Raw genomic sequence first — 21,432 nt, 5'->3', positions numbered from 1 at the left:
TTATAGTGTCCAACATAGGTGCATAGATCTCACTAAAATTTCTTATAAACTTACGATAAAAACTTGCTAGCCCATGAAAACTACGTACCTTAAACAGACTTTTTGGGGATGGCCAGCTAATGATTGCTGCAATTTTCTACGGGTCCATCTTTAGCTCATTTTCTGCAATCACAAAACCCAAATAAACCAATTCCTTCTAAAGAAAAGAACTTTTTTTCAGATTTATCAGCAACTTATTTTACTGTAACTTCTCCAGCACACTTCGAATGTGTCGAAAATGTTCTCCTCTGGTTTTACTAAAAATCAGTATATCATCAAGATATACAATCACGAACTTTCCAATGAATTCTTTTAACATCTCATTCATTAAGTGCATAAAGGTACTAGGGGCATTGCTTAACCCGAATGGCATCACCAACCACTCATATAAACCTTCATTGGTTTTAAAGGCTGTCTTCCATTCGTCTCCTTCCCTGATTCGAATCTGGTGGTATCCACTCTTTAGATCGATTTTCGAGAAATATGCTGCCCTGCTCAAACAGTCCATCATGTCATCCATCCGTGGTAGTGGAAACCTATACCTGATGGTAATCTTATTGATGGCTCTCGAATCTGTGCACATTCGCCACTCTCCTCCTTTTTTGGGAGCTAAAACTGTTGGAACTGCACAGGGACTTAAACTCTCCCTTATCAACCCTTTATCCAACAATTCCTGTACCTGTTTCCTAATTTCCTCGTTGTCCTTAGGACTCATTCGATATGTTGCCTTGTTCGGTAAACTACCTCCGGGTATAAAGTCTATGTGATGACTGATACTGCTCTTAGGAAGCAATTTATTCGGCAAATCGTCCACTACAATGTCACTGAACTCCTGCAACATGTTCTGAATTTCTTTAGGAAAATCTGCAATTTCGGTGTGCAACAACACTATTTTTGGCCTCCTCACAATAGAATATTTTATCTTGTTGTCTTCGACCTCTTTCAAAAATTCCTTTCCTCCCATCAGCAACACTTTGGTTCCGCTAGTTTCTGCTGCTTCCTCCTCCTTGATGGGTACAAGCGTGTGCTTAATCCTATCCTTGACAAACTTGTAATAGTTTGTCTTTCCATCATGAACTACCTTCTTGTCATACTGCCATGGCCTTCCTAGTAGTATATGACATATGTCCATAGGCATAATATCACAAATAACCTTGTCCTTATACCTGCCAATATGGAACTCAACTTCACACTGTTCGTCAACCAACAGCTGATGGCCTTTCTGCAACCACGACACCTTATAGGGAGTGGGGTGCTTCAGCCACTTCAAACCCAACTTCTCCACCATCTCTGTGGTAACTAGATTATCCGTACTTCCACTGTCAATAATCAGCTTGCAACATTTTCCGTGTGACTTACAAACTATCTGGAATAATGCCTTTCTTTGAGTTTGTTCAACAATCTCCTTTGCTGGCTTCAGCAGTACTTTATTCAAAATTAAGGCTTCCCCTGTTTCCGGCACATTCTCTACTTCCTGGGGTGGTGCCTCTGCTTCCTTGGGCTGTGCAACATACGCTCCTCTTGGACTAGCTTGTTCTCCTTCAGGACACTCAAAAGACCTGTGCCCCCACTTGTGGCACTTGTAGCACTGGTAGGCAGCTCCTCTGCCTCTGCCATTTCCCCTTCCTCTCTAATATGGCCTTCCTCCTCTAGTGTTGCCTTCTTTTTCTGCTGTCCCTGAATTCTTGGAACTGCTGCCCTCTTCACTATTGTTGGCAGTTCATCCTCTGCCATAGGATTGTCCTTTTCCCCTGCTAGTTCCTTGTCCTCTCCTGGCATTATGTTTTCTTGTGATCTTATCTTCTGCCTTTATGGCACTATGTTATGCTTCTTCTATGTTCCTTGGAGAGACAATACTTATCTCATCCAATATCTCCAGCCTTAGGCCGTTCACAAACCTAGCTGTTTTTTTTGGGTGTCCTCCGTGTAACTAGCTCTCAAATTCACCCGGTAGAATTCTTCAGTATATTATTTCAAAGTCATTCCTCTCTGCTTCAAATTCTGTACTTGTCAATGCAGAGAAATCTGGTAATCTTTGGGCAAAAATCTACCCTTCATCTTGGCGACCATTCTAGGCCACTTCCGAATTAGTAATTTATTCATCCTTCTTCTCTCTGCTTGGACACTGTCCCACCATAAGGCCGCGTGTCCTTTCAGCTTGGTTGTAGCGAGTTTAACTCTCCGATCTTCGCTGACCTCCTCACATTCAAAATATTTGTCCAACTCACTAATCCAGTCCAACAGCACCTCTGTGGACAAGCTTCCATCGTAATTCAGAATCTCAGGCTTTGGATTACTGCTAGCCAACAAAACTGACCTCAACAACCTGATTTCAGGTCCTTCCTCATCCGATCCATCTGTCGTGACTACAGCTTCTTCTTCATTGTCATCTCCTACCTCTGGATCCCTTCTCCTTCCTGCTTCTACTGCCGCCAAACAGGCATTCAGGATCCTAATCTCTTCCCGTAATCCTTCTTTTGCTACTTTCCGCATACCTATTCCACGAACTCGTCTTCCAACTTCCATTTCTTATGAAAAAAACTCAAAAGCTGCTTTGATACCACAATATGATGGGACCAGCCCTTTTAGCTTGCGGATTAACAATAATTAAATGGTGATTAACAATCAGATAAAGTCAATGCAATTATGATTAACACTAAATAGATGATTAACACAGATATTTTGTTTTGCTTGATGGCATGGTTAATTGCTGGGTACGGTGGTAGGTGTGAGGGGACACTTGTCCCTGCCTCGAACTTCACCCTTCGCCCTTCAACTATACTCCTCCAACCCTCATTTCATTTGCCACTTTAACGCCTAGCTTTGCTTTGCTTGCGGTGAGGGTTAGTTGAAGGTTTGTCTGCAACTGTGTTAAGAGCTAACAATGATGTTCGGTTTGCAACTGGGTGTGGATTCTTCTGTCGGTGACTTGGCAGCTCCACTAGCCCTTCCTACTATGTTGTCCGGTTGGTCTCACCTGGGCACTGTGTTGATAGCTTTGTTGGTTTCGTTAGAGGGTTTTCTCTGTCCTGAAACTCAATGGTTCTCTGTGTGCCTTCATTGTATAATTGTTTGTTTGCTTGCTTATTCGTTCCTCTGGTTAACTGGTTCTTTCTCTGTGTTGTTCTCTTACAGGTTGCGGTCACAAGGGACTGGTTCCTTGGCTCTGCTTGGTAAGGTAAGCTCTTTGTCCCTGCTACATTCCTTTTTTGCAATTTTCTATTTTTACTGAGGGTGGTTGCTCCTTGTGAGCAAGGGTTCCCTCTTGTGGCTGCGACCTGGTTGTGGGTTCTCCACGCCGACACCGTACACACCTCTAGTGAGTTTACAAAACCCTCTCCCTTGCGGTTACTCGCTCTTTTATATTCAGTTTCATGTACTCAATTTCTCACACACTTCCGTTGGCTATAACTGTAGGTGGGTGATGGCTTGGGACGTCCGCTTCCACGACTGTCATTGTTTGGTGACCCTGGTAGGGTCGGTCCTTGTCACTGATATATGTTCGTTTTTATTTTGGTTGTGGTTCCAGCACTTTGGTTTCTGGTAGTTGTTTGGTTTTGAGGGCCTCGGCTCTTTGGTTGCTATTGGTCGCCCTTGGCTACACCCTTTTTGTATATTACTTATGTTATTTAGGTAGTCTTGAATATTTTAAGGGTCTTCAAACCCTGGGTCTGTCGTGGGATGTCTCTAAAGAGACTCGTCCCACCTTGGCAATGGCTATTCTAGTGTTTTTGTTTGTAACTTATCTTCCTGCACGTCTATTATTTGAAAGAAGAAAAAGACTTTTGTTTATATGGCTATGGGTTACCTAAATATGCAATGCGATTGTTTTTAAGCTGAGTCTGTCGATTCTGTAGAGGCTTCTCCGTGCCGTTTGTCTGCTCTTCGTGGGCTTGGAATTCGTTGCTGGCTGGAACTATAATTTCGCTCTTTACTTTTCAAATGTCTTCAATTGTTGTTATTTCCGTCTTTGAGACTCTCTGTTGCTAGAGAACTAGTAGGAACTAGTTGTTTTGGAAAAGAGAAAGAAAATACACCGCTCTGTTCTTGGTCAATGCACACAGTATTTGTATGGAAGGGATGAATAGTTAGCTGTAAATGAAATTCATTGCTCTGTCTTGATCAATACACAGTAGTTAAATGGAAGAGATTAATAGATAGCTGTAAATGGATACAGATGTTCTGCACAGAAAAAAAATTCTTGTTTTATTTTCTTCTGTTATGTCTCTCATAATCGAACCTCTACAAAATATGATATGCTTTCTTTTGTACTATTTCGAGACAGTTTCTCACAACTGCTCGCAGTTACATCGGTAGTTACATAGTTGTGAAAACTGTTTTTTTGTTTTCTTGCTCTGTTGGAAAATATATATTTTGTACGAAAGGTAACTGTTTAAACTAAAAAAGAAAAATAAATAAAAGGGTGGCTGTAACAACCTTCCTCTAATCATGATGTTCCTAAGTGCCATTTGCCTAATAAAGTAAAATACAAAACAAACAAGTCCCTAAATGTTGTTTTAACCAACAAATGAAAATGAAACTAAACGATGAGTGTGAACCTGTTCTTCCTAGCTAAGACCAAACACCCTAGCCATGATACCCTCAGCTAGATGCTCCTGCATCAACAATTCTTCATACATATAATTACCATCTCATCTTTATCAATTCACAGAGCAAGATTCAAGAACAATGCCATTTGAAGTGGGCCATGTAAATTCAACAATTTCATCGGGTGATTAAAAATATAAGAAGGGTAAAACCTAAAAAATGGTTGATTGATTAAACAAACCCCCTACTCAAGTGTTGCACATATTGGAGGTGCACAATGCACAACATATGATGCTTGCATATGCCACAAATCCTACATTTAGAGAGATATGGGCATCTTGCACTAGCCTACTATTATCAATCAAATTCCATTTCTTGATTATACCATTCAAGAGGGATGGTTATATAAACTCAATCATCTTTCCATGCCACAATGCGATGATCATCTCTTGTTGATCTGCGAAGCACATGTCTCTTTGTGTGGAGGGAATTTTTTCACCTTCAAGACCATTCTTAATCTACAACACCACTTGTATTGGATTTCCTTATACAAGAAATTGGTAAATTTTATACAAGAATGTGCACTTTGTTCCCAAAGAAAGCCTTCAAATCGTAGACATGGTCTCTAGAAACCGCTACGTGTGCAATCCCAACTTTGGAAATCCACTTCAATGGATTTTTTAAATGGTCTTCCTACTACATTATGAAAACATGATTCTATATGGGTTGTGGTTTTCATTTCTCTAAAATGGCTATATTTATTCCTTTTCATAAGACTACTTCTGTTATTCAAACAACTAAACTATTTTTCCAACATGTTCGACCACACTATGGCTTGCCTAGGAGCATTATTTGTGATCGAGATGCTCATTTTATTAGCACAATCTGGCGTATTGTATGGTCTCTACTGGTTTGACAACTTTCATTCTCAATGACCTTTCAACCACAAATCAATGACCAAATAAAAGTTGGCATTCGTACATTGGTGCACTCCCTCCACAACTATTTTTCTAAGAATAAACAATTGGATTCATATTTGCATATCATCCAACACAACTACAATAGAGCTACACATTCTTCCACTTGATATTCATCGTTCGAAGGTTTTTTAGGTTTGAAGCCAGATCTCCCTCTGAGCTGCCACTTACTATCACACCTCATGATCTTCAAAACAACAACAGGAACAACGATCAACTCAAAAATTTATCCAGTCTTTCTCACAACACCATCAACAAGTAACTGTTGCATTGCAAGCAACCCAAGAACTTGCCAACGAATTTTATTTCAACCAGGAGACCATGTCTGGTTGTTGTTGGAGAAGCAAGATTTCAAAGGTCAACAACATAGAATGAATCCTTTGAGATATAGTCCATATACAGTTCTTGAATCGATAGGAGAAAATGCACATCATTTGAATTTTCCTCCCCAGCTGGGCATCCATGATGTTATGAATGTTAACCATTTAAAGCATTTTGAACCTCCTCTCCTTGAAGAAGAGGTCATAGTGCAGCGTCCGTTGGAAAAATATACCAGACTTTCAACCTCCTCTACTCAAGGATTCCGCTCTTGACGGTCAAAAAAGGACCACTTTCAAGCAACAATCCATCTCATACCTTGTAGTTCGGAAGGGATACATTCCAACTCAGGCTAAATGGATATCTATAGGACCACTTTCAAGCAACAATCCATCTCATACCTTGTAGGTCGGAAGGGATACATTCCAACTCAGGCTAAATGGATATCTATAGAGATATTAAAGAAGAATTTTCCACATTTTCTGATAGAAGCAGGGACACTTCCAGATTTAAACAGGGAGAAATTGGGTAAAAACTACTTAACTCTTATAGACAAAGAAGAATAATGCAGAAGAAACATACCACAACTAAGCTGGGAAAGAAAAAGCCAAAAGAGGAAAAAGAGAAGGAAGAATCAACTCCATCCTTGGCTCATAGTATCGTTGGATGTCTGAATCTAGTTTTTAAAACAAGATCGTAGGAAGAATCAACACCATCCTTGGCTCATAGTATCGTTGGATGTCTGAATCTAGTTCTTAAAACAAGATCATTGGACGTCTGAATGTAGTTTTTAAATTATGTTTGCCTTTCTGTTCATTTTAAAATATATTAGTTTTAGAAATAATATCATGTTGATAAAAGTGTATACCACCTCGGTTATAAAGGCCGATGGGAGTTTTAATAAAAGAAATACGAGAGATTTTTCTGTTCTAGCTCTGTTCTATCATGACTACATTGAAATCTCTACTCTGCATTTTCTCTTTTCAGCCTGTATGAACCTCTTTGCGTGTGTTTTCAAGATCAATTACAAATCAAAAACCATCTCTACCAGAAAGAATTACTAAGTGTTATCATAAACAAAGAAAGAAATTGAAGTTATCATTCTTGTTTTCAAAAGATTACGAGGCACGGTGCCTCAGGCAAATATATTTACTAAGATAATACAGTTCATAAACAACACCATAAATTAACTTTAATAAATATTAATATATTTACTATACATGTGCAGTAGAAACTTATGTATAAATATGGACCTTCCTATTTTGTAAGTTTTAATGGGTACTTTTTTACTGATTCTTATAGCTCAATCGGTGTGCCATGCACCCAATTCGATCACACTATTTATAATTTATTTTTGATAATTAATTTTGGTAATGTTGTGATTACAACAATTTCTTTGTTTTCATTTTTTTTTAATGATTAACAAAATTTAAGTATTTTTTTTTTTAAGAAAATTTTGAATTAGTTCCCACTCAAATAATAAAAAAATTTGTATTTTTTTATTAATTAAACAACATATTTATTAAAAATAGAAACGTGATTTAAATATATTTATTAGATACATTAATTATTAAATATATTTACTCATGAATCCCTCGTTTACTCTGCTTGGATTTGTCTTGTTGAGGAGGAGGATTATGATTAAAAAGAAAGATATTTTGGGTCAATTAATTGAATTATTAGTTTGTTCATGATTATAAAGAATATTTGTGTGTATGCAGATGTTTGAGAATAAATGTTTGTAAGTCACAGAATTGATTTCAACTTCTCATTCGGATATTTTTAGCCCAGACAACCACTTTTCCGTGGGCATTCAGAAATCACACAACTACTTTACATATTCAGGTATGCTTACCAAGTAGTTTGGAGTACCACTTTTCTGTGGGCATTCAGAAATCACACAACTACTTAACATATTCAGGTATGCTTACCAAGTAGTTTGGAATACCTTTTAAAGTGATGACTCATTCAATCACAACATGAACAAAATTGAATTGCATTCTTGTTTGAAAGGTCTACGTGTCTTTGTGTAACATGACTGGCATGGATACCCTAAATGGAAGCCTACGGACCTTTCTTCCACAGTTTGAATTCTTTCTCCTAGTGGTGTAGATTCTCTTACGGTATGTTCTTCATTTGTTGTCAAACCCATGAGATTTGTCATATTTTTAAAGTCTTGCTTCCCCTAAAGATATTAAGATAATGACAAAGTTAGTCACGGTTTGCAGAAAAATGTTGTAGTACAATCCCACGAATAAGATTTCAGCAAAGAGGCTTTTGAGTCACCTTTATTTTGATAATCTCGATTAGTGTCAATTTTGAGTTTTTATATGCCAATTTTATTTTTCCTCAAGATCTGAGAGACCTTAGGTGCGAATTCAAGGAACTGGTTTTTTTAACATGGAAGCTTACGTATGAGTACTAAAATATATATTTCTTTTGTAACGGATTGGAAGTCTTATTAGTTGTTTGCAAAAGTGGATAGTTGTTCGTGATTTTTGTAGTTGGTGTTGCTCAATATTTCATCCATTTTCTCACTTAGTGATGAATAAATGTTTACACAATTAATCTATTATCGGTGAAGAACAATTCTATTTAACTCTGATTTATTTTGAGATTTTTTTCTTAATTCAATATTGTATTCTGAAGTATGGTTTCATTAATGAAACATTTCAATCATCAAAACATATTTAGTAGTAATTATGAACATTTTCCGTCCATGTAAGCCAAGTCAGTTGTATGAGAATGGTATTTCTTTGGTAGTTATATCATGCATGGACATAGTTTTAGTGAAACGTTTTAAATCACACATATGAATGTTGATATAAAAATGTAGTTTTTCCACTTCATATATCAATTTTCAATTTTTCTGAAGACATAATTTGGACATAAATGGTAAAGACTACACTGGGTTCTAGCACTTGCCTATCATGTTTACAATCCCTCTAATTTATGATGCAGGCAGGCCTGCAATACCCAGGATCTTTTAACCCTCGTTTCAAATCAAATGAAATCCAATCAATTCAACGTTCCCAATGTTACAAAACCCAAGTCCCTCTCTTCAATGCGCCTAACTCAACATTTTGAGATTTAAGAAACCCCAAATTTTATGTGTTCATTATTTAACACATCTTAACCATCAATTCTGCCTTTCAACATATGAACCAGTTTAAAAAATACACAACCAATAAACACGCAACTACTCACCATTCACCGCCTTGCGCTCTCAACATCGAATCTGGTTCACCAATATTCATATGGCGCTGCCTTCACTTTCCTGTATCAGATCAACGTACTACCAGACAATTTCATTTATTTTCTCTGTGCCTTCATGAGATCATACAGTCCTCTTTCTTGACTGATTAAACTTTCAACTCAGCATAATACAGTCAACACATCGATCGACTTTCAGCAAACTTCTAAATCGAATTCAACAGATTCAAATTACCTCTGGCAATACCTTGTATCCTGCGTTCTTCATTACAACATTCAATCGACTCCATTCCCAGCGCTGTCTAATTGATTCCTACCTGCAACTTATGAAACATTCAAACATATATAAAACACAGTCTTGGATTTCATAACGCTGGCTATTCTGCAAAATAATTCTGAAGTGTAAACCATCCTTCCGGCAAGCAGATGAATTCTGTCTCTGCGTTAATTAACATTCCAGCAACAAGATTAGTTCAGGGTTAACACATCCCATAATCGAAATTCATTAATTTCTGGCTTGAACCCTTCATACCAGTGCCATGCATATAGCGTTTCATCAAATCGATGCATTAAATTCTGTTTTCAGTTTCAATTCTGGTTCCATGCCCCAACAGGTCGATTTTAAAACTGTGCTATGTAATTATGCCAACAATCGAATTACCAACACAGCAATTTGATATCGTGTTAATGCGCTCCACTGTTTCTAAGAACGCATGTCATTTATTTCTGAAATTACAGAGTGTATAAACCTACGCCCTTTTTCACTCGAGCCACCACCATCAGCGTTCAATTAACCCTTATGCATTCATTCCGGAATATTCTAATGACAGCATTCAGGATTAACCTACGTCCTTTTGCACACGGGCTACCACCAACAGCGTTCAATTAACACTTATGAACTCCACGGATTTACGTTTGATGGCGCACTTTTTCTTTCGCATTGCTATCAAAAACACAGATCAATACACAACATAATCTCTCCCCTGAATTAACAATTCAATTTAACAATTGTCATATGAATATCGATCTCTCCAATCTTATGTGCATAAATCAACTTACAGATTCTTTCATGTTAGCACTTTATTCAATCGATCGATACATAAATCCAGATATATATGTTTGTATACAACTTTTCTCAATCAATCAACGATATATATATAAATCTGAAACATTGTTTTCATATAAACAAAAGGAGATCACTTACAACCTTTTTCTTTGGCCCTTACAAATTTGCCAGAGGCTTACAGCCTTGGTTGTTCAAGCCTGCTCTCAATCACTCTTACACTCCAACTATTCAAGTCTATTTTTCTTCACAAAAACCACTCCTATTTACACACAAATAATGCATTTAATTCACTCAAAATATCTCTCCACCTAATCCTCAACTAATCCCATACATAGAAATCCTAATCCCAAACTTTGCTCCTAAACTATTTCTCTCATATCCTTTTATTTATTAAAAGAATATTTACATAATCCTCACTTCTCATAATTATCTCCTATTTTAATAACAAATTAATTAATAAAATATTAAAATTGTCACACCCCCCTTTATCACATATTTACAAATGAAAAAATGGTCTTGATGCTCCTGCATCAATTTATATAACTACACTAATTTAATTACCATATGAAATGTATCATGAAAAATATTTTCATATAAATATTTAATATATAGACTAATACTTCAAAAAATATTTCTTATATTGGAATTATATAATATTAAAAATTCATAATAATCTATATAATATTTAAAAAAAATTAAAAAATTAATTAAAATTGATTAAAAAGGTAAAAATAAAATAAAAAAATAGAATATTTAAATTAATACATCATTATCCCATCTTTAAAAAATTAAGTACATTTTTACAAAAGCTAGGAATGATAAATATTTTTCTAAACAACCAATTTTCTATATATCACTATACAGACATGCATAACATAATGACACATATAAAACATATCATAGCGAAATTCCACATACAAATAGTAGAATGATTTATTGTGTGACATTGGACTTTGATAGAAAAGAATAGCTAATGATAAAAGCCACAATTTATTCACACAATCAGAGGGGCTCATTTCATCTTCCTCCAACATTTTTTGACAACATGGTAAAGGATATATTTTTAAGTTCTCCATCGACAGAATTGTGCGGTCGGCGACCTCTGACTCCAGCGCATCGAACGCAGACTCCATACCTCCTTCGCACAGAAAGGCATCACTATTATATTACCTTTGTTGTTTGGTGATCAGTTTCGGATTTTGTCTTTGAATGCAATTCAGATAATGGGTTTATGATATTTGATCCAAAATCCCTCAGAAACAACTATGCTTATGTGATTGAAGGTTTTTAGAAGGTTTCAACCTCTGTTAATTCTGGTTCATCAGTGGTGTAGGTAATTCCCCAAGTCTGAACTGTGTAAACTTCTAGAGAAAATGACATGGGTTGTTGTCCTTAGTCAGGATCCAGTATTGAAACGGATTGAACTTCTTAGAGCGTGGGGATTATCGTCGGAAGTAATAACAAAAAGGATAGTCACATGCCCTCAACATGGATGTTATGACACTCAATTTCAATTATTTTAGGCAGAAATGAACATATCATTATGGGATCTCGTAGACTTTCCTTCTCACTTTTCTAATAGCTTAGAAACCAAAATCAAGGCTCAATTTTGGAAATGATCAAGGAAGGGAATAAAATGTAGTTTATCGTGGTTTCTAAGTCATAGTGATTGTTGGAGAGGTAGAGGAAATAAACACAGATTTTTACACATAAAACACGAGTTGTTGCTCTTTTATTGATCACACAAAACATGATGCTTACAATGAACCCGATGAAGGGTATTTATCCTTTTCTAACTAGCTACTCGCCTTGACATGCAACCACATGCAACCACACACTAAACATCGTCTATCACTTAACTCGACTTGACTCAACACTCGAATACCCAATCACTCAATCGCTTAGTTAACTGACTCTCTATGTTTAGCCAACTCCTCATGCATGGGTAATTATCTTATTTTAACACTACCCCTTAATTACGATTGCTAAACTAAAACATGACTCATGACAACTCAAACATGCCTGCTGGTCTATGTCTCAGCTAGGCTTACAACACCCAAGTTTCTTCTATGAAACTCAAACACATCTTGTGCTAATGACTTAGTAAATATATGAGCCAATTAATCACTACAAGGCTTCAAGTGAACTTCTCCATTGTTCGCATGTTCTCTAATAAAGTGATATCTAGTATCAATATGCTTTCTCTTCTGATGAAACACATTATTCTTGGATAGTGAAATTTTTGAGGTGTTGTCACAGTATATTGTTGTTGATCCTTGTTGTTTCTACTTGAGTCCATGAAATACTCTTCTTAACCACACTTCTTGACATGTTGCTACATATTTTGCTTCTGCTGACGAAAGTGTCAAAATGCGTTGCTTCTTAGATTCCCATGAAATCACACCTAAACCAAGGTGGAACACAAAACCAGAAGTGCTCTTCCTATCATCCAAACTCCCTGCAAAATCGCTATTTGTGTATCCAATCAAATCTTTCTTTTCTGTGCTTGCACACATTATGCCACAATCTCTAGTTCCTGCTATGTATCTCAGAATTATTTTTCCCGCACTCCAATGTGTGTCTTTTGGAGTCTCCATAAATCTGGAAATCAAACTCACTCCTTGCATGATATCTGGTCTTGTAGTTGTGAGATACATGAGGCTGGAAACCAATATTTTGAATAGGGTTGGATTGACATATGATCCTTCGTCATCCTTGCTTAACTTTGTACCTGTTGCAACTGGTGTAGGGACAGGTTTGCAATTTTCCATCCTGAATCTTTTAAGCAAATATTTGGAATATTTATTTTGACAAATAAAAATTCCTTTTTCAGATTTCTCAACTTCTATTCCAAGAAAATATTTCATGAGACCAAGATCTGTCATCTCAAATTCTTTCATCATGGCTGCTTTAAATTCATCTATCTCAAAATCACCTGTAAAAATCATGTCATCAACATATAAGCAAACAATCAAAATCTGTCCTTGCTCATTTACCTTTGTGTACAAGGTAGGCTCAATGTTGCTTCTGCAAAATACATTCTTGATCATGTAGTTGTCGATTCTTCTATACCAAGCTCTAGGTGCCTGCTTCAATCTATAGAGCACTTTCTTCAACCTGTAAACTTTCTCTTCATTACTCTCAACTTCATATCCTAGAGGCTACTACACATAAATTTCTTCTTCTAGAATTCCATTCAAGAAGGATGATTTCACATCCATCTGATATACTTTCCACTTGTTTTGAGATGTTGTGGCTAGAACTGCTCTTACAATATCTAATCTAGCTACTGGAGCAAACTTTTCTCCAAAGTCTATTCCCAGTTGTTGCGAGAATCCTTTTGCTACAAGCCTTGCTTTAAATCTGTCAATTTCACCTTTCTCATTCAACTTTGTCTTGTACACCCACTTTACACCAATGATTGTTTTATCCTTTGGTAAATCAACCAAATTCCATGTATCATTCTTTTCAATAGCTTCAATTTCTTCATCCATTGCTTGCACCCAATTTTCATCTCTGATTGCTTCTTCAACGAAGAAGGTTGAAATGACAATAATGCAAAATTTGAACTAACATCCAAATCATCATAAATATCTTTCAAACTTTTCATATTTCTCTTACCATTGCTTGATTCATCACCTAATTGATTTATGGGAGAATCTCGATCTGTTGATCTGCTTGAAGATCCATGCTACTCTGAAAATCTTGGAGTCCTTGTTGGTGTGTCTCTTTTTGGTGTCTTCACCTGTGATTCTTGCTGCTCATTTTCTGGTACATCATCTTTTCCCATTAGTGGCACTTGTGCATCAACTGTTTTGTCTACAGTTCCATTCCATGACTTTTTCTCTTTGAACACAACATATCTACTAATTATGGTCTTCTTTGTGATAGGGATATACAATTTGTAAGCTTTTGATTGCTCACTATAACTAGTAAATATGCATTTTTCACTTTTATCATCAAGTTTGCCTCTTGTCTCCTTAGGCACATGTGCATAAGCTACATATCCAAATAATTTGAGATGAGTTACGCTACAATACATACCTGACCATGCTTGTTCTGGTACTCTGTTCATCACACTCTTTGTAGGAGATCTGTTGGTCACGTAAATAGCACATGTAACTTCTTCTTCCCAATACTCATTAGACAAGTTTCTTCCTTTCAACATGCTTCTTACCATGTTCATAATTGTCTTGTACTTTCTTTCTGCTACACCATTCTGTTGTGGTGTGTATCTGGTTGTAAACTGTTTTCTGATCCCATGTTGTTTGCAGGAATCGTGGAATGCCTTTGAGTCATATTCTCCACCACAAACTGACCTCAATACCTTGATTTTTCGATCACTTTGGTTCTCTGATAAGGTTTTGAATTCTTTGAACTTTGAAAAAGTTTCAGACTTCCACTTCAAGAAGTAAACACAAGTCTTTCTGTTGTAGTCATCAATGAAAGTGAGGAAGTAACAACTTCCACCAATCAACTGTGTCCTCATAGTTCCACACAAGTCTGTATGCACTAGCTCAAGAGGTTGCTTTTCTCTATATGCAAATCCCTTTGGAAAACTTTCACGGTGTTGCTTTCCCAAGATGCACCACTCACAAGTACTGGCAGGTTCTTTGATTGGAGGTAATCCTCTGACCATATGTTTCTGTTGCAACAATCTTAAATCAGAAAAGTGCAAGTGTCGAAATCGAAAGTGCCATAACCAATAATCATCAGAACATGCAACTGTAAAAGAACTCACCTGACTAGTGTAATTCAAAATTAGAGGAAAGAGTCTGTTCCTCGTCATTTGCACCTTTGCTATTAGCTGCTTGCTTGGGGGCTTGTCATATATAACACATTCTTGACCTTGAAAGATAACTCTGTATCCTTTCTGTGTCAATTGACCAACACTTAATAAATTATGTTTGAGACTAGGAACACAATATACCTCTGAGATTGTCTTCGGCTCCCCCTACTTGGTCAGAATGTTGACCACTCCTTTGCCATCTATTTCCACAGTCTTGTCAGTCCCCAACTTTACCTTTGTTTTCACAGATTGATCAAAATTTGCAACCAAATCCTTGTTTCCTATCATGTGGTTATTGCAACCACTGTCTAATAGCCACACATTAGCAGAAGGTTCATGCATGGTATGGCAAGCTAGGAACATGGATTTAGTACTCTTTGTAGTGACATTATCTCTATGGTTCCCTTGATCAACTATCTTCTTTCTGCAATCACGAGCATATTGACCAAACTTATTGCAATAATAACATCTCACCTTTGATTTGTCAACTCTTTGATTATTGTTGAATCTTCTGTAGTTGCTTCCACTTTCATGTTCATGCTCTTCTCGGCCATCTCTCTGACCACCATATCTTCCACTTCGTCCTCTGCCTCTCGATATACTTCTGCCTCGACCTCTGTCTCTTGAAATAGAGACCTGAATTTTGAAAGTAGTCTCTAAAGTGGAATCCTTATTTCTGTCCATCCTTGCCTCATGTGATAAAAGTGATCCCATCATCTCATCAACTGTTAATGATGCCAAACCCTTGGCTTCTTCTATGGCTGCTACCACAACATCAAATTTGATAAACAAAGATCGGAGGACCTTCTCAACCACTTTTTGATCTTTAATTTCTTTACCATAAATATTTAACTGATTTATGATAGTTATGACCTGATTCATGAAAGAACCGATGTCCTTTGTCCCCTTCATATGCAGACATTCAAAATCTCTCCTAGTATTTTGGAACTTAACGATATTGACTTTGGACATACCTGTATAGTTTGTCGCCAAAGTATCTCATGCTACTTTTGCTAAAGACGTGATCATAATATTTTGGAATACTGATCGGTCCACTCCCTGTTGGATAAGTTGCAACGCTTGTGCATTCTTATTCTTGTCTTTCTTCCATTGTTCCGTCTCTGTATTATTGAGAGCTTGTTCTGCTACTTCATCCTTAGGTTCTGAAAACCCAAACTTGACATAATCTCAAACATCATGTGCCTGCAATGTGGTCACTATCTTAATGGCCCACACATCATAATCCTTCCCTGTAAATAGTGGGAACTAGGGCTGGAAATTTGAGAAAGCCATCTTTCTCCAAAAATTTCTCTTAAAAAAACCCTAAATTTCTCTTTTTTTATAAGTTCTATAAAACTCTTTATTTAAAAAAAAATATCAATAAAACACTAAGTTTTTATTTTATATATGACAAAAAAATATTAAAAAAAAAAAACTTTTTCAAATAAAAACAGAAAAAACCTTTCCAAAAACTTTCGAATATCTCTTTTAACTTTCAAGTAACTTCATAAAATCCCCTTTCCAAAATATTTTCAAACCTTGACCTCGTTGACTCTTGTGTGCCTTAGAAGCTTTGGACCTGAAATCTAATCGCGTTAATGGATGCAAACTCGGGTTTGTGGGCGACTGTTCATTGGAGCAATTGACTTTTTACTATGGCCGTGAAACACCCAACAATCAACAGCTAGGGCTGTGGCCCTATTCCTCTCTTTAAGGCTATTTGATAAAATCGAAGGGAACAATTGTAGAACGGTTGCGCGGATGTCGACTATGGCACTGACAAGGAGGGTTGTGGCAACTCTCAGCTGAGGCTGATCACAACTCCAACAACAAATAATAGACAACTAATTTTCTATGCAGACTGCCGCTGCATTTTTCAGATACTTAGGATGTTTAAAAGGTTTGGATTATCCTTGATTTGATACCAATTTGTTGGAGAGGCAGAGGAAACAAAAACAGAATTTCACACATAAAACACGAGCTACTGCTTTTTTATTGATCACACAAAACATGATGCTTACAATGAATCTGGTGGAGGGTATTTATCCTTTTCTAACTAGCTACTCACCCTGACATGCAAGCACATGCAACCACACACTAAACCACATGCAACCACACACTAAACGTTGTCTATCACTTAACTCGACTTGACTCAACACTCAAATACTCAATCACTCAATCACTTAATTAACTTACTCTCTATGTTTAACCAACTCCTCCTGCATGGATAATTATCTTATTTTAAGAGTGATAAGAGGTTTGTAGAAAGATTGGAGGTCAAGTACATTGAAATTGATGAAATGGAAGCATCTTTTAGTAGAAAAATAAAGCTTTACAGAAGATGACAGTGAGGAAACTAAATACGACGAAGAAATTGAAAAGGGGTTCATTTTACACGTGTACACTCTTCATCTAGTGCGTGTTTCTATATGAAAGTGAGGTTACATTTTATTTTAAGTTTTTACCAGGTCAAAGTCAATATTACAAACATATTGTTGAGGTTGTGATAAGCACCCCCTATTGAATTTTCTGGAACATAACCTTTTAATTGAACATAGGTTTTTTTACTATGTGGTACTCGTGGGTTGCATGTAATGGATCAGATCTTTAAATCTGGCTGTCATATTTGGTGATGAGGTTCTCAAGAGGCTAGTCGACTTTCTTTTTCATGCTTTGCGTGAAAACTATTAATGAGTCAAACTTATGCTTAAGGTTGCTGAAAGTATAACAAACTTTTTATGCATTTGTATTTGGACCATTTAGGTCGAAATCAGTGATCTATTCATATGTTCATTCTATCTGTTTCCATTCCCCTTTGCAATACACATATACACAACATGAGAGTATGAAATAAATAGATGAACACATAAACACATACGAGGTTTGAACTTTGTCTTAGACACAACATGAGAGTATGAAATAAATAGATGAACACATAAACACATACGAGGTTTGAACTTTGCCTTATTTTGCTAGAAATTTGAAGGATGCTTATAGTTGTTTTGTGGATTTGCGAATGAGAGTTCATGGGAGCTTGTTTCCCTTCTCTCTATACATTGTCATCAAGTAAGACTACAAGCGATGATAACCTCTTCTCTCGTTTTTTCCATTCCTCTTGCTTCTTTTGCTCCAACATTAGACTACACCGAAGGAAGTGACGATGACATCTTTCTGAATATGAAAACACCATCCTCATCCCAACAATAGTGTAATTTTGCTTATCAGTCTTTCTATCCAAAATTCCTAGCCTTCAATTCTATTTGAAACAAATAATCATGATCATAAACATTTTGAACATTGTTGATCCACTCCCCGTGTCAACTTTTAAATGGAGAGAGGCATACGAAAATGAGGCTCTCCAATTGGTTGGGATGAACAGTCTCTGCCAAACCCAACAACGTTTCTCTCAAATATAGAGTCCTTCTCAAAGATTTATATGTGCCTTAATATAGTCTTTGAGTAGCTTTAGATATATCATCTACTTATTCTTATTCTTATCAAAAAGCAATTTAGCTCCACTTAAAGAAACTACTAATAATACCTACATTAGAGAGTTTGCAAACATAATATGTATGCATTTATAGTAAAATGATTTATCAAATATCTATTTTATTAAGTATATTCTATTTTTATTGGTGTACTTTAAGTACTATATATATATATTAGTACATATATACCTAATTTATCATTTTATATATATCTGAAACAAACTAAATTTTTATATAATTTAAAAAATTAAATAAAAATAATAATGATAATAATAAATTAATACTAAAAAATAAAAAATAAAATTATTTATTTTAATTTATAGATTATTTTAACATTTAGTAGCTAAACTTGTTTTCCCAGGCCGAACCTATATCCAGCACCGGATCTATAAAAGTATAACGTAAACCTCCCAATCCATGAGAGCAGTCTAAATACTCTACACCAAGCGTAAGACACTTTTGTGTTCATATGTGTATTGGTACATGCCATTGTAACTATTCACAAATTTATGAGATTATTTCAAATTTCCCAGCCTATTGTCTATAAAATTCAACCTCTGTTCTTTTCCATTAAAGAAGTTGGTTTTTGCAACCGCCCTTCTCCTCCACATTGAATGCGAGAAAAGAGGCCATTGAAGCGTTAAAAAGGTCGACAAAAGCATCAAGACCATTACCTGTCCTCCAAACGATACCCAAGTTGCCCCAGAAATCCCAAGCCCAATGTCGTCAATAACACAGCAAACTACATGTATGCTAAACTATATACTCTTCATCTGCTTCCACACGTCCAAGAAGTAAGCAATATTACCAAGGGAAACAGTTTGGCTGTTTTATTATTTCGAACATGCCTTCAGTATTCGAGATCAGAGAATTTGATCAGTGCAATATCCGTATACATACTTCTCACATTTGGTATACGATAATGTTGAAACTGTGAAGTAGCTGAACAATATATCACCATTGCCAAAGTGCCAGAGTTGCCCTGCATAAAAAATTGCTGAGAGATAATTTTGTGTCTCTGCGCGGATCTGCCTATCATGAAACGAATAGCTTCATCCGAACACCTTTCAATCTTCTCCAGCAATCTGCGCAGGCCCTGCTCTCATCACTCTTTGTTCCAAAAATATATGTAATATAAATATACATACTAAATAGAAATCTATGGGCTACAACGTATACTGAAATTAAGTCAACACTAACAAATATTCAACATACTGATAAAGATGATGATAAAGAGATTACCTCCATCGGAATCCTCCGAAGTCTATGATCGGCAGGTGCCATGGAGACTCCACCCCACCTGCATTGAGAACGAATACAGACATCGCCTATATAGGGCTTCCCAGAGCTCCCTCAACATGTCGGGCAGGGTATCTCATGGGCATATTCCCAGTAAGGTTAGGACTATTGCGAACACATGATACCAGTAAGCTCGGGCAAATAAGTAATGTAATAAGAATACATGCATCATGCATGTACTACCCCGCGACAATATGATGGACGGCGAGCATCAGGCAATGGTTCGATTTGACAATACAATATACTTTACTGTTTGGAACTTAATTTAAAAATTAATTGATACACAGCCTGAGTCAGGACTCAGGAGGAACGTATAGGCATATTCGCATCTTAAAAGCATATAGGGTCATCTATATGTCGTGGTTTATCCCGATCCTCGCCAATTTGAGGATTATGTTAGACAAGATAATCACCACATCTCGCTAGTGGATTTTCCACGGTCTTGTATTTTCCCCGACCTGTGGGACCGCATTTCTGCCGGCTCCCGGCCGAGTGGGTTCTTCCCTGGCAAGTTCCCGACCCACATGCTTTTCAACTGTTCTCATTTTGGAGAATGGGGATCCGAACGGTCTATCTTTTCGAAAAAACTTTTGAGGTATTTGAAGAAATCTGTGTGCAATTTTGGAGTAAAGAAAATTGCACTTTTTTGTCCGGTGGTTGTCATTTTCCTGCGGCATCTCAACTTTACCGTCTACAAGCAGTGCACTGCTCGACCGACGTTCGTAATCATCAGAGCTGAGGCAACTCAATAACATTTCAACGGTATCCAGGTCCCATTCCAACTGAGAAGGTATCCAAGGTCTCCTTGCAGATGGCCTACCACTGTTATACCTCTAGTACCTCGACTACGACTCCATCCATTTTTCACCAACAGCACATGAGGAATCCAAGTGGGAGGTCGTTCGTCCAGGCATAACTTCAACCATGGATCCCGTTCAATTTGCAGCAGTAGAGACAGAATACCCATGAAAGTTTCATGGTTTGCCACGCTATCCCCTTCGTTATGCATTACCCCTATAGAGCTGCTCTAGAGCTATCCCAACTCACCAATAGCAATAATTCGGGATCTATACTCACCCAAGAATATCTAGAAAGATTCCTAGGTATTCAAGGTGTTTAGCTTATCTACTGTGACAACGTGTTATGTGAGCTGCTTCATCATTAAAAATAGAAAAATGAGTACAAACAAGTTCATTCTGCTTGTATTGGCTAACCCATATTTCAACTTCATGGGCATAGAGGATTGGGTTGGGGATATTTATTATAGCAGTCTGTTCCCTGGATTCTATATGTCCACATTGACAATTGTATCGAGAAGTGGGAAACTCAAGAGCTAACGTCTCAGTTTTGGGTACATTATTTTGTGCATTCATTAGGACCAATTCTTACCAAAGTGTCAAAAGTGTTTAGCCAAGCTATCAAATAGTGATGAATAAAAAAAATAAAATTATGTTATTTGAAATAAATGTTTTAGAAGATTTTGTAATTTTTTTTTTTTTTATGTTTCCTATGTGGTTTTCAGATAAAATCCTAATAATTTAGAAAAGTTTTATACGAAATGCAATATGTAAGGTTGTTGCAAAAAATAATAATTTTATTGATAATTATAAATGTATATAATATTAAAAATTAAAATAATTTTGTTGTTAATTTTAAATGTATATAATATTAAAAATTAACATGTTCTAGGGTGGT

General features: G+C 36.5%; 1 long non-coding RNA gene across 1 annotated transcript; it reads right to left on the bottom strand.

Moving 5' to 3' along the window:
* Positions 1-19,242: 19,242 nt before the first annotated feature.
* On the bottom strand, positions 19,243-19,817 carry LOC149190990 (uncharacterized). Its single transcript, XR_016256551.1, has 2 exons — positions 19,681-19,817; positions 19,243-19,523 (listed from the first exon to the last, which is right to left on the bottom strand). It is a non-coding gene; the product is annotated as an uncharacterized LOC149190990 (long non-coding RNA).
* Between the last annotated feature and the right edge of the window lie 1,615 nt (positions 19,818-21,432).

The sequence above is a fragment of the Pinus tabuliformis genome, chromosome 3_1 (genome assembly GCF_031772625.1).
Source record: "Pinus tabuliformis cultivar Carrire ecotype Pingquan chromosome 3_1, CPIR1, whole genome shotgun sequence".
Classification (NCBI taxonomy): Eukaryota; Viridiplantae; Streptophyta; class Pinopsida; order Pinales; family Pinaceae; genus Pinus; species Pinus tabuliformis.
This window is presented reverse-complemented; position numbering and strand designations above follow the sequence as displayed.